The sequence below is a fragment of the Marmota monax genome, unplaced genomic scaffold, assembly GCF_021218885.2.
Source record: "Marmota monax isolate L192 unplaced genomic scaffold, Marmota_monax_Labrador192_F-V1.1 WCK01_AAM20220418_F8-fsc00333, whole genome shotgun sequence".
Classification (NCBI taxonomy): Eukaryota; Metazoa; Chordata; class Mammalia; order Rodentia; family Sciuridae; genus Marmota; species Marmota monax.
In genome coordinates, this window is record NW_026694397.1 from 852,470 (window position 1) to 867,295 (window position 14,826).

A 14,826-nucleotide genomic window follows, 5' to 3' on the forward strand; every position below is an offset into this window, starting at 1 on the left:
TTTAAAGTCAGCATACTTACAGATAGAAGCTTACCACAGTACAATTCACGATAGTCAAGTTATGGAATCAGCCTAGGTGTCCATTGACAGATGAATAGATAAAGGAAATGTGGTACATATACACAATGGAATATTACTCAGCCATAAAGATGAATAAAATTATGTCATTTGCAGGAAAATGGATGGAACTGGAGAATATAATTTTGAGCAATATAAGTAAGACTCAGTGAGAAATGTACCATATATTTTCTCTCGTATGCAGAAGTTAGAAGGAAACAGACAACCAATCAGGAGAAAAAGGATGCCGTGATAGTAGAAAAGGAATCTCTGTATTTTTTTTTTTGATAGGGGGAGGGAGAAGAGTGTAGGGGAAGTATTGGGGAGTGAAATTGATCAAATTACCATATATATATATATATATATATATATATATATATATATATATACACACACACACACACACACACACACAAATACACCACAATGAAACCCACATTTCTATATAATTAATCTGTACCAATAAAAAATAAAACAAAAACATGTATAGCATGCACAAGGCCCTGGGTTCAATCCCCAGCACCACACACACAAAAAAGGATAGCATAACATGCTAAAAAATGAACTATGTGAAATTTCCTTTGAGACACCCCTTGAGTCGATCTCTAAAATTTAGTTCTGATTTCCCTACACTCTTCTTCCCTGTTATTTTAGTTTCTGCATCTGTTCTGCAGATAACCAGCAATTTGACCAAAAATTATTGTGTGTTTACAAATTTGTTTGGATCTCTTTCAGCTTGATGACGTGTATTATCTCTAGTCACTAGAAGTATCTTATTCCTTTATTATTACAGTAAAGAAATGAGAGCCCAATTCCAGTATCACTGTAGAAATAAAGGAATTTGGGCCATTTGGCAATAAGACAATTTTTCATTTATGTACTTACCAATGTTTCTGTTACAAATTTAGTCTTCTTAATATTAAGGCACTAAGCTTCACTTCTAGCTCCACTTTATATTCAAATCACCAGGAAGGATGACAGGGAGAATGGTGAATCAATAAGCTATTTACAATGAATGAGTGAAAGTATGTAAGAATATCCATTGAATATAAGAACAGCCCTGAGAATCTTAGCCTTTTTACACCAAAGTTCCATACAATGGGAGTTTGCTTATAAAAGTTCCAGAAGTGCTAATTATACTCTCCATTCACACAATAAATACAGACCATGAGCCAGACATTGGTCTAGGTGTGGGGAATATAATCAAACTACATTTTTATATATGTACAAATATGCCACTATTAAACCCACCATTCACTAACAAGGGGGAATTAGGGAAAGATAAATCTGATGATAGATGCTGGGAACAAATTAAATCAGGAGAATGTACTAGAGACAACTTGGCCCGGGGAGATGATTCTTTTTTTTCTCTCTCTCTCTCTTTCTTTTGACATTTTGTAGATACATTTCTTTTACAGGGGTAAAATATAACTTGGTAAAACCTTACCCATTTTTCTCATTAAATATTAATTGAGAAACAAAAATAATGCTATTCAGGTATTTTACTTAAAGGAAAACTTCACAAATAAGGGTTATTGGAAAGATTTGTCAATCTGAATTAGTGGAAGTTCTGGAACATAAATTAGTTGTTTATTTATTTATATATGACAGCAGAATGCATTACAGTTCTTATTACACATATAGAGCACATTTTTTCATATCTCTGGTTGTATACATAGTATATTCACACCGATTCCTGTCTTCATACATGTACTTTGGATAGTAATGATCATCACATTCCACCATCATTAAATACCCCCTACCCCCTCCCTTCCCCTCCAACCCCTCTCCCTTATCTATAGTTCTTCTATTCCTCCCATGCTACCACTCCCTATCCCACTATGAATCAGCCTCCTTATATCAGAGAAGACTTTAGGCATTTGGTTTTTTGGGATTGGCTAACTTCACTTAGCATTATCTTCTCTAACTCCATCCATTTACCTGCAAATGCCATGATTTTATTCTCTTTTATTGTGGAGATGATTCTTTAGCCAGGGTGATAAGGAGTGAAGGTTGCTGAGGAGGTGACATTAAAGCCAATACTCAAACAATGAAAAGGTCTTGCCAGGTAAAGAAATGGGGTAAGATGGTTCCAGGCAGCAGAAACAGCAAATGAAAAGACCCTGAGGCAAGAATAAACTTGACATGTCCAAAATCCAAAAAAAGTTCAGTATGTCTGGAGTAGAATGAGCAAGGGAGGGAGTGGTGGATGAGGCTGGAAAGGTTGTGGGGCCAGATTGGAAAAGAGAGGGACTTGAGAGCCCTGGAAAGAAGGTGGATTTTATTTGGAGCATATAGAAAGGCATTAGAACATTGATTTTTAAACAAAGCAGTGATTCCATCTGATTTGTGTTTTAAAGGGAGCTTTTTTAGCTGCATCAAGGAAACAGAACTAGAAAATTAGGAGGGTTTTTCAGTAGCTCAATCAAGCAAAAGATGGTGATATCTATGCAAATAGTGAAAAGTGATTGGATTTAGGATATATTTTGGTGGTAGATATAAAAGTGGGGGAGAAGATGTCAAGAAGTTTGTATTTTGGGTTTTACAGTAAGTACAGATGTTTCTAGTGTAATGGCACCTCTGAATGCTTCACACAATGCAACGATGTGTGCTAAAAATAATAGGGCTTATGGGAGATGCAGGGTTAGGGCAAATCATTCAAAATCCATGGAACTTAGTAAGTAGAACATTCAGAAGCACAATACCAAGTCCAGTGATAGAAATAGTGGAGTTTATCTCTGATACCATTTGCATCCCATAACCCAGTTAGTTAATCTTTTGCTAACCCTTAAATCCAGCTCAGCTTCCTCCTTCAAGATATAAGTCCTACAGGACATTCACTTCTAATAGTGAGGAATTTTAACCAAAATTTAAAAGTGATCTGGGACATAGTCCTTTTCACATTACTTTTGCATCATCTTCATCAGTACTCAGTTTTATCAGATAGCTTAACATAGGAAAAAAACAGCAAATATTTTAATCATTTAACTGCTTACCCTAGTACCAAGGAGGGTCTCTCTGTAGAGTTCTGCATTATGCTAAAGGTCTTCATGTACTGCTAAGGCCTCCTATTTAGTAGTATAAAAGTTGGTCACAGCTTGAAAATATTAATGTGCTAGAAAAATGGCATGTGAATGATGCCATTTTTAAATATTTGTTCTTTTTAAGTAGAGTGTATTTTGACATATACATACATGGAGTACATCTTATTCTATTTAGGATCTTGTTCTTGTTTTGTTCTTTTTAGATATACATGACAGTAGAGTGTATTGTACAACCAATGCCACTTCTTTATACCAACATTATTCCCCAATTACTTAAGTAATTACCAGCAAAGAAATACACACACACACACACACACACACTGCAACAGACAGACTATGGAGCTTTTAAATGGAGTTGTGTGATCTGGATTATGCTTCAGAAAGATCATTCTGACTGCTAAAAGCAGGACAAACTATGGGCTGGCGGCAAAGGGTGCCCTTAAGGGACTGTTGTAGTAGTTCAAGTGAGAGGTGATGGTGGCTCAAACTAGGCTATTAGGAAAGATGGTGAGAAATGACAGGATTCATTCTGTTTATATCTTGGTGGTCAAAGGATAGCATTTTCTGATGGATTGGATGTGGGGATTCAGGGAAAGAAATCAAGGATTACGTTCTAGGATTTTGGCCTGAGCAACTGAGTGACTGGCTGGTGGTGCTATATTAATTTTGGTAGGTGATAACAGGAAAACAAGTACCCTTGAGGAGTGAAGCAGCTGAAGGTTTCTGTCTTCATTGTGTTAAGTTTTAGTCATCTATAAGAAATTCAATGGGATATGTCAAGTAGACAATTAGATATATGAGTCAGAAACTTGAGGATGAAGTAAGAACTGGAGATATAAACTTGGTGACATCAGGAAAAAGATGATATTTAAAGGAAGGAACTAGATGAGCTGCCTTCAGGAAAGAGTATAGAGAGAAAAGAGGCTGAGACTTGATGAACCCCTCATACACTTGAGCATTTGTAGGCAAGACAGAAAAAGAGGGGACAGAAAAAGAAATAGACAGTGATATAAAAGAGAGGAGAATGTGGGTTTCTGGAAACAGACATGAAATATTTCCTGATGTAAGGAGTAGCCAACTGTACCAAATATTGCTAGAAGTTGAGATGAGATTAGAAAGTGGGCCATTTCATTTGTCAATCTGGAAGCTGATGGTGATCTTTATTAAGAGCCATTTCAGTAGAGTGTTCAGGATTAAACCCAAATTAGGGGTGGTGAGAAGAGAATGTGTGGGAAGAATGTGGAGGCAGCAACTATAGGTAACTACTTTGAGTAGTTTTGTCATGAAAGAGAATAGAGAATGGAGCAGATTCTGGAAGGAAGCTTTTTTTTTAATGGGTTTTATTAAATCAGGTTGTGTGAAAAGGGGAAACTGAAGGAGAGAGAAATACATGTGCAATAGAGGAGAGGACAATAACAGGGTAGAAATCCCGGATCAGGCTATTTCAATTGGAGAGATGTCATCAACTTTCTTTTGTGTGGGCAATTCACTTTTATCAATGCAACTTGTAGGGTGGTGGCCTTCATCATTTGGTCCTGCATTATGTCCAATGGCTTCCATATCTCACTCCATCAAGTCATCACACCTTGTATTTTTGTCTAGTTGGGGTGACTGGATTCATTATAACTATCCACTTAAAAGTCACCTATTGAACAACAGTGGGGATAAGGCATGGAAGAAATTAACAAAACCCATTACCGATTCAAGATTTGAACATGCCCTAGGGACTCCCAGAAATACTTTAGAGGAATAGAATAGAACTTGAAAGCATTTGAGAATCCTGCAAATGTAGGTGATCAAGGGACCTGGTAACATCTAGGCACTGGTGCGATTGTGGCTTCATTGGTACCCAGCAATTGATGATGTTCTGATACAGTGCCCTTAGGTCAGTTGTTCTTAAAATTTTAGCATGCAAACCCCAAAAGACTAGTTAGAACATAGGGCCCACCCCCCAGAGATTGTAACTTAGTAGGTTTAGGGGTGGACCCTGAGATTCTACATTTCTCATACTATCCTAGGGGATGTGGATGATGCTGGACCAGAGACCATACTTCAGGAACCATGGGCAGAGAAGGGACTGACTCTTTTCTGATAGGAAAAATCAGGAAAAGGTAAATAGGAGAGGAATGTGAGCTGCAGACATGCATAAATGTTAGGCAGGCCAGCAAGAGGAACAGAGACAGGGTCCTTATTTGTTTCTTTTAGTGGCAGTTTAAGCTAAGTGGATCATGTGATGATCCATTTATACTGTTGACAAAACTATAACAAACACATCTGCTGTGCTGCCAGCTATTCCAAGGAAATACTGATTTAGGTAATGCAATCTTAATGAATGTATTAGTTTTACCAAATAAATATGATGGGGAAAAATTGAACAATGCTTGGCTATTTTTGTACTGTGAATTTAGATTCTGTGAATCATAATTCACTTACAAAGAAAGAAAGAGGAACACAGGTGTGTTTTATTTTCTATAATAAAATAGATTATTAATCAACATTTCAGAAAAATATCTACTATCCCTGCCCCCCCTAACAAGAAACCTTTGTTGAGTTAATAGCTTCAGGCTCCACCTATCTGATAAAGAGGCAGCTTTACTCTACCTCTCTACAGACTGGCATTCTTTAGTTTGGCTCAGTTTAGTTTTTAAATTAAGTGAAGACCAACAGTGGTATTAGTCTTTCTGCAGGTTTGTGCAGATGAACATGAGACTTTGTAGTTTGCTTACAGTTATATTATTATAAAATCAGAAATGTGTTTTCATTAAATGCACATTTCTTTTTAAATATCTATTGTATTTAGAGAAATAGTAGTTCTTAAAATAGATTTCATATAGTGGTTTGCTACATCATAAATTATATATATGTTATATTTTGATAAATGTGACCAAATTTACCTCTAGCAACATTGATCTAATTTGTATTCATGAGAAGCATATTAGAAGACGCTGTTCCTATAATTTTGTTAACACTGAATGTTATTGGTTTTTCAAGCTTTTGCCAATGTGATAGTTGAAAATGATATCTCAGTTTATTCTTCCCTAATAACTTGTGAAGTTAAGCATTGATTCTTATACAGGTTGACTTGGCATTTCTTCCTCTGATTTGGTTGTTTGTATTCTTCGATGAGTTTTCCATGAGCTTATTTGCCTTTTTATTTGTAGAAATTCTTTGAAATATTATGGATAGCAACCATTATTGATAGGATCTCAAGTAGGTTCTCTCAGTCTGCCGTTTGTCTTGGAACTTGGTGGGTTGGCCCACACACGTTTTTTTTTTTTGTGTGTGTGTGTGTGTGCCAGTTGGTAAATTGTTCTCTTTATGACTTATGAGCTTTATATCAGGCTTCGAAAGGCCATTCCCTCCTTAATGTATTTTCTGTATGTATGTTTCCATATATTCTTTTATTAGCTTAGTAGCCTAATGTTTATGTTTATATCTTTGATCTTAATGATATATCTGTTTGTATACAGTATGACAAACAGATTAGAAGTGAATTAAGAGTTCAGGTTTAGACATATTATGTTTGAAATGCCTATTTGAGGAGGGGGCTGGCAAAGATATTAAAGTCTGAGCTAGAATGATCAAAAGAGGGATTCTAGAATCAGTGGAGGAAGCCCATAACCAGTAAATCCCTGAGGCAATTTAGTGGCTGAGCAAAGGAGATTGAGAGGAAAGAATTACTGAATTCAAAGACAAACAGGGAAGGGCAGTGCCATGGAAGCCAATAGGAGAATGAAGAATAAAAGGGAATGGTCAACTCTACAAATACCTCTAAGAGACTGAACAAGATGAGGACAAGACAGGGTCATTGGATTTAATAACATCAAGGCAATTTGTGATCTTGCCAAGAGCAAATACATTGCACTGGTAGAAATGGAAACCCCAAAGAAGTGAATTTAGGAATGAATACAAACGTGAGATGCCGCAGTCTGGCTGGGCACAATTCAGGAGCCACTTGTCAAAAGAAAGAAACTTTATTTTTAGAACCACACATGCCAAACAAAACAGCTCCTCAGGAAAAACCTTCAGAGCCCAACTGCCAACGCTGGCTTCCCACAAGCCTCTCAACCTCCCCCACTCCTCCTGCTCTTGAGGTTGATTGGCTGGGTCGCGTGGGCAGAGCCAAAAAAAGTCCCTCAATGAGCAGCTCCGTGGTCTGAAAGGGCGGGGAAACAGCCCAATGAGCATCACCGCAGAGGAGCCAATCAGTTGGCAGCTAGAAGTTTGCTGGGGCTGCTGTGAGCCAATCATTAACTGGCAGCTGAAAGTTTGCTGGCAGCTGGAAGTTTGCTGGGGCCCCTTCGGATGTGGCTCTCAACATCTCCCCCTCTTTAAACAACAAGCATGTGGCTTAGGGACCGTGCCTGCCTTAGGTTGTCCAATAGTACATATGGTTCTTACCGGTTATCGGATGAGCTGACCTCAAGGCGTCAGCCTCCTGTCTTAGGTTGGTACAATTGCAATTGGATCTTACTCGTCACTGACTACCCGTCCAGTATACAGCCACACCTGTGGATAGGTCTTTGTACCAGCAGGGGGGTGAGGTTCTTTGCCTCACCTCTGTTGGCCCCCAAATTTTAGCTGAACGACCATGACAAGCAGAAGGGAGGAAGATACACCAAGCCAATTGACGGCTCCTTTTGGAGCCGATGACATCATCAGCAAAAATACCCCAACACTACCACAAGTCGCTGCACCAACAGATAGTTCACAATGCATACAGGTGAGTTCACAATGCACATAAGTGATTCATAGTCCAGGCAAGTTCTGCAAGCAGTTCAGTGATGGCTATTGCAGAAGCTGTAGATTGGTTTTATCTTTGTCTTCACTGGCACTGGGATGAAGATAGGAATTCTGGCAATAATGGCTAAAGAAAAAATTATATAACATTCCAGAAGGCACTAAAAGAAAACAATTTTCTTAACAATATACCTTATCTTGAACAGAATTATTAAATATAATGAAAAGGAAAGGTGAAAGTAAACAAACAGATCTGTTAACCTCCTTTTTTGTTCATATATTAAAACAATCCTCAATAGCTGTTTACCCAATTTAAATTAAACCATTTAAATCATGTGAAAACAAAATTTGGATCCATTTTTTTCATGAGTGCTTATCATATATGATATATGGACATACGTACATTCAAACATATAACACAAAACACAAGTGTGCACACATAATATAATACATACAACACATAACATAATAGTAAAGGCCTTATAACTTTTTACAGGTGAAATCTCCATTGCAATGTTTAAAAACTCTATAGTCAAAAAATAGAACTGATCAGCAAAACATTAACCTAGGTCTGTATGAGCTCAAAAAACAAAATAGAACTTCATGATGTGGGAAAGGGCAATAATAAAATAGATATTGAAAAAAGCATCCTGGTTCTGTCACAGATGTAAGGGTAGCCAAACTGGAGTTCTGGATATCAGCTGTTATGGATTTGAGCCAAATCATCTTATTTTTGGTCTGTAGAAATTGCTTTAGTTAATCTCTCTGGAATCCAAATCGGCTGCTCTTCTCCCTGTGGAAACATACAAACAGACCCCCGACTCCAGACAATTACTGGGTCAGGACCTTTCCATTGTCCTGTTAGAATATCCTTCCAAAGTACCTTGGGCTTATGTACATTTTTTGGACACATATGCCTTTCCACAGCACTAAGCCCTGATGAATCCAAATTTAAAAAGTTTAGAGTAAAAAGGGTTATTTTAAGTTTATCTTTGGGGAATATATACCCCTTCCCAATTCCTTCTTTTTGCTTTAATAAGTACATTTTAATAGTTTGATGAGCTCTTTCAACTATGCCTTGTCCCTGTGGATTGTATGGAATTCCTGTTATATGAGTAATGCCAAACGATGAGCAAAATTGTTTAAAAGAGGTAGAAGTATAACCAGGGGCATTATCTGTTTTTAACTGTTTTGGAACGCCCACAGTGGCAAAATTTTGTAAGCAATGAGCTATAATGTCTTTAGTTTTTTCTCCGGCATGAAGGGAGCCCATCAAAAATCCAGAAGAAGTATCAACTATAACATGCAAATATTTTAATTTTCCAAATTCTGGCAAGTGTGTGACGTCCATCTGCCAAATATGGTTAGGTATCAGTCCTCTAGGATTGACTCCAAGATTAACTTGTGGTAAAAAGGTCACACAATTTTGACATTGTTTTATTATTTGTCTAGCTGGTTCCTTAGTTATTTTAAAATGCTTTTGTAAAGTATTAGCATTGACATGGAACTTTTTATGAAAATTTGTAGCTTCTTCTAGTGTAGATAAAATATGTATGTCATGTGTAGTTTTATCTGCTAAATCATTGCCCAAACTAAGGGCTCCAGGCAATCCTGTATGTGCCCTGATATGTCCTATAAATAATGGATCTTTTCTGTCCCAGATTAGACTTTGTATAGTGGAAAGCAAAGAGAAAACAGTAGAGGAAGGGGAAATCCTACCAGCATCTTCAAGGGATACAATAGCATTAACTATATATTGACTATCAGAAAATAAATACAGAATCTTTAAACATCACAAAAGCTTGTAAAACTGCATTAAGCTCTACCTTTTGAGCTGATTGTTTGGGTACTAAAAATGTAAAAGTTTGATCAGGTGTAACTATTGCTGCTGTACCATTATTTGACCCATCAGTGAATATATTTGGAGCATTCATAATAGGTGTTTTTCTTGTCATTTTTGGAAAAATTACAGGATGCTTAGACCAAAAAGACAATAAAGGATTAGATGGTAAGTGGTTATCAAATGAAACATTAGATTTGCACATGATTATTGCCCAAGTATTTAACTCATTAGCTAACTCATCAATTTGATCCATAGTATATGGAGTAATAATTTTATTGGGAGAAATTCCAAACACTCCCTTTGCTGCTTTTATTACTTTGAGTATTAATTATCCTACAGCCTCAGGATACCTAGTAAGAATAGTGTTAGGAGAATAAGATAAATGTATCTTATTCTCCTAACACTATTTTTTGTTTGCTGGCAGTTGGAAGTTTGCTGGGGCCCCTTCGGCTGTGGCTCTCAACAGTGAGAGATAGAGGTGGTGACCAACCATGGACAACAAATTCAAGAAGTTTTGCTGCAAATAGACATAGAAATGGAAGAGGAGATGTTAGAGATGGGAGAGACATTTGAAAGATGATGAGAATGATTTGGCAGAGATGAAGAAATAGAAGCAGGAGAGAAAATGGATAACTGAGATTTAACTTAACCCATAAACTTATTACTTTTCCCAATGAATAGACAATTGTGTCAATATCAGCAATCAGTTAACTTATCTTTTCCTTACTGATTTGAAATATATAATATGAAGTTCACACACACACGTGAATTTCATATTATTGCATAGACTCTTTCAATGATATTCCATGACTTGAGCTTTGAAACTACTAAGAGTTTTCAAGTTATTTCCATGGCAACTTACCTTTTTTACTGAGTTATTTTATTTCAGCAATTATGGTTTCAATTTTTTAAGAACTTTTTTGTTTTCTGATTTTTTTTCATGTCAGAATAATGTTGTCCTATGGGTGCAGTGCTCTCATGGACATCTCTCAAGACACTAACAAGAATTCTAAAAATGTAAGTCAGTTGTTTGGTCTCATCATCTTAGTATTTCTGTACCATGCTGTTGATTTTCCTTAAATATCTGGTGATTGGTTATTCATATGAACACTAGATTGCTACATTTTGGTAACTGGCTTGGGGTCCTCAACAGATGTGAGGATCGCTATTCACCCAACAGGTGTCTTTTCCAAATGTGACCATGTTGTGCAAGTGAATGGTTAAGGACACAGGGACAGGAGAGTTTCCATTTATGAAGCTTGGATAGCAAACTGGTTGAAGTCCAGGAAGCGAGTAGTTCAGAATTTGGGAAAGTACCTTATCGAATGTAGAGTGCATCAGAGAATTTAACAGTGATACCAAGGTGCCTTTTGAAACCATATCCTTATGATGGCCCCTAAATCACCTGGGCACACCCCACTCTTTTCCAACCACAAAATCCATACTAGGCTCCCCTGCCTGTGCATGAGAAGAGCTTTGCTTAGGATCCTGTTCTCACCAGCTATATCCAGAGGTGAGCACTACAGCAAGACACTGTGCACAGAGTTGGAGCATGGCCCAGTTACTTTGGCAGACCTTCAACTCACGCTAGCTCGTAGCCTCTGCTAGCTCTAAGAATTTTCTGGGTCTCAATTTAGAAGATTCATAATAATTTCTCTATTATTCTTCTGCTTATCCTGGTTTAGCTGGGTGTGGGTTCTGTATGATAATTTCAATAAAGTTCTTACTGTTACTGGAAGGTCACATAACATAGCAGACTAATGTGCAGACTTTAGAGTCATGTTGCCTGGTTTGGACAAGCTACTCAACTTCTCTGTGGCTCTGTTTACTCAACTTTTAAAATTGGCTGGTAATAGTACCAGCCTTGTAGAATTATTTAAATGGTTTCATGCATGTAAATTGTTTAACACAGTACCTGGCTAGCTATATTTTTCTGGTCTGTTGGTGAAACATTTTCTGGCTTTCTAGCACTCTGTTTTAGTCAGCTTTGTTGCTGCTGTGACCAAAAGACCTGGAGAGAACAATTTTAGAGGAGGAAAAGTTTATTTTGTGGCTCACAGTTTCAGAGGTCTCAGTCCATAAATGGTCTACTCTGATGCTCTGGGATGAAGGGGATGCAGAACATCATGGCAAAAGGGCATGGCAGAAGAAAGCAGCTAGGAACTTGGCACCAGGAAGCACAGAGAGACTCTACTCGCCAGGGACAAAATGTATACCCCAAAGACATTCCCGCAGGAACCCACCTCCTCCAGTCATACAGCGTATCTGCCTATTGCTATCTCCCAGCTAATCCCAATCAAGGAATTAATTCATTGATTGGATTAAGGTTCTTACAACAAATTAATAGTATCTACCACATGGACCTAGGTCACAAACTGTGTCTGTGCCCATCCTATACCCCCTTTCTCCTCTTAAAACAGAGCAGGACCTCCTCCTATTGAAAGCCAATCCTTCTACCTAGACTTTGATCCCATTCTCTCCTCCTGTTTTCTCAAGTATTTTATTGTTAATAATACCTTATTTCTGTGGTATATTCAACCTCCTGCTTTCAAATAGACCCTTTTCATTGGCCTTTAATCATGTTGAAATCTACATTCCCCTTTGTCTAACCTACTGAATTTCTATTCTTCCTCCCCGTATCTGGTTGTGTGTTAGCATCTGCCTATCAGAGAAAACATTCAGCCTTTGTTTTTGTGATACCCAAATTTCTGAAAAAAATTTTAAATATTTTATACTTTAGTTACAGTTGGGCACAATACCTTTATTTTATTTACTTATAATGATATGCTGCTGAGGTTCAAACCCAGGGTTTCACACGTGCTAAGCAAGAGCTCTACTGCTGAGCCACAACCCCAGCCCCTTTTCAATAGATGAATGGATAAACAAAATGTGGCATTTATACACATTGGAATATTACACAGCACTAAAAAAATAACAAGATCATGGCATTTGCAGGAAAATGGATGGCATTAGAGCAGATTATGCTAAGTGAAGTTAGCCAATCCCTAAAAAAACAAATGCTGAATGTCTTCTCTGATATAAGGGGGGAAGGTGACTCAAAATGGGGTAGGGAGGAAAAGCATGAGAAGAAGATTACCACTAAATAGGAAAGAGAGGTAGAAGGGAATGGGAAGGAGAAGGGGAATTGCAAGGAAGATGGAAGGAGACCCTCATTGTTATACAGAATACATGTATGATGATGTGAGGGAAAAGAAATGTGTCACCTTAGATTGGGTAGAGAGAGGTGATGGGAGGGGACGGGAGGGAAAGGGGGAATAGGAAGGACAGAAGAATAAAATAGACACTAGTATTGCTGTATATATATATATATATATATATATATATATATATATATATATATATACATGTCTGTATAACCAATGTGATTCTGCAACCTGTACACTCAGAAAAATGAGAAATTATACCCCATTTGATTCAAATGTATGATATGTCAAGATCATTGTATTGTCATGAGCAATTAATAAAAAAAGAAATATAAAAAAATAAAAAGAAACAACTTGATTGTGATGCACTATCTTTTTGATATATTTTTGTATTTGATCTGCCAGAAATTTTATTGAGAATTTTTGCATCTATGTTCACTAGATATATTGATCTGAAGTTTTCTTTCTTTGATGTGTCTTTGTCTGGTTTTTTATTTTTTTATTTTTTTTTTTTTGTCTGGTTTTTTAATCAGGGTGATATTGGTTTCATAGAATGAGTTTGGAAACATTCCCTCTTTTTCTATTTCATGGAATAATTTGAGGAGTATTGGTATTAGTTCTTCTTTAGAGGTCTTGTGGAACTCAGCTATGTACCTATCTGGTCTTGGGCTTTTGCTATCCTACTCCTTGGTTTATACCCAAAGGACTTAAAAATAGCATACTATAGTGACAAAGCCACAGTACTGTTTATAACAGCACAATTCACAATAGGTAAATTGTGGAACTAACCTAGATGTCCTTCAGTAGATGAATGGGTAAAGAAACTAGTATATATACACAATGGAATATTAGTCAGCAATAAAAGAGAATAAAATCATGGCATTTGAAGGTAAATGGATGGAGTTGGAGAATATTGTACTAAGTGAAGTTACCAATTAATCCCAACAAACCAAAGGTCGAATGTTTTCTCTGATATGAAATATGGTATGATTCACAATGGAGATTGGGAGAGGGAAGCATGGGAGGAATGTAGGAACTTTAGAAAGGGCAAAGGGGAGGGAGGAGAAGGGAGGGGGCATGGGGGTAGGAAAGATGGTGGAATGAGATGGACATCATTACCCTGAGTACATGTATGAAGACATGAATTGTATAACTCTACTTTGTGTACAACCAGAGACATGAAAAATTGTGCTCTCTATGTACTATGAATTGAAATGCATTCTGCTGTCATGTATAACAAATTAGATTAAATAAATGAATGAATAAATAAAAGAAACAGCTTTATTCAACCCTCCTACTCCTACCCCAGATTCTGTTTCATCTCTCTATTCTACTTCCAAACACCTGCAAAATACTCTCCATGTTGTCAGTACCAGCTCTTCTACTCTTCTCCCATCCCATGTGAAGTTTCATTTGGCTTTATCACCAGAGCAAACACCTCTAATCAAGGTCACATCTGACCTCAATGCTACTAAATTCAAAAGACATTTTTCAGGTCAGAACCTTCCACTTTTCAGTAATATTTGGCACAGGTGATTAGTTCTACCTTCTTAAAAATACATTTTTCTTTGGACTTTAGGATACTAGCATCCTCCTGGTTTTCATTCTACATCCTTGCTCATTTCTTCTCCATGATGTTTGTGGGCTCATCACTTCAACTAGGTTGGTAAATGTTGGAGTCACATAAAGCTTGGGGGCTTGGTCCTTCTTTATGTTTCAGTCTCTACTCTCCCTGGGTAAGTTAGAATTCAAGGATTCAATAGCCATCTGTGTATATTGGCCCCCAAATTTATATCTCTATTTCAGACCTCTCTCCTGACCAACTACTGTCATTTTTTCCTTCCATAACTCCAAGACTCTTCAAAATTAACATGCTCAAAATGAAGTCTTTATTTTCTTTTGCAAACATGACACTCATCCAATATTTCATATCTCATTGAAAGGCACATTCATCAGTAAAGTTATGCAACCCCTGAAA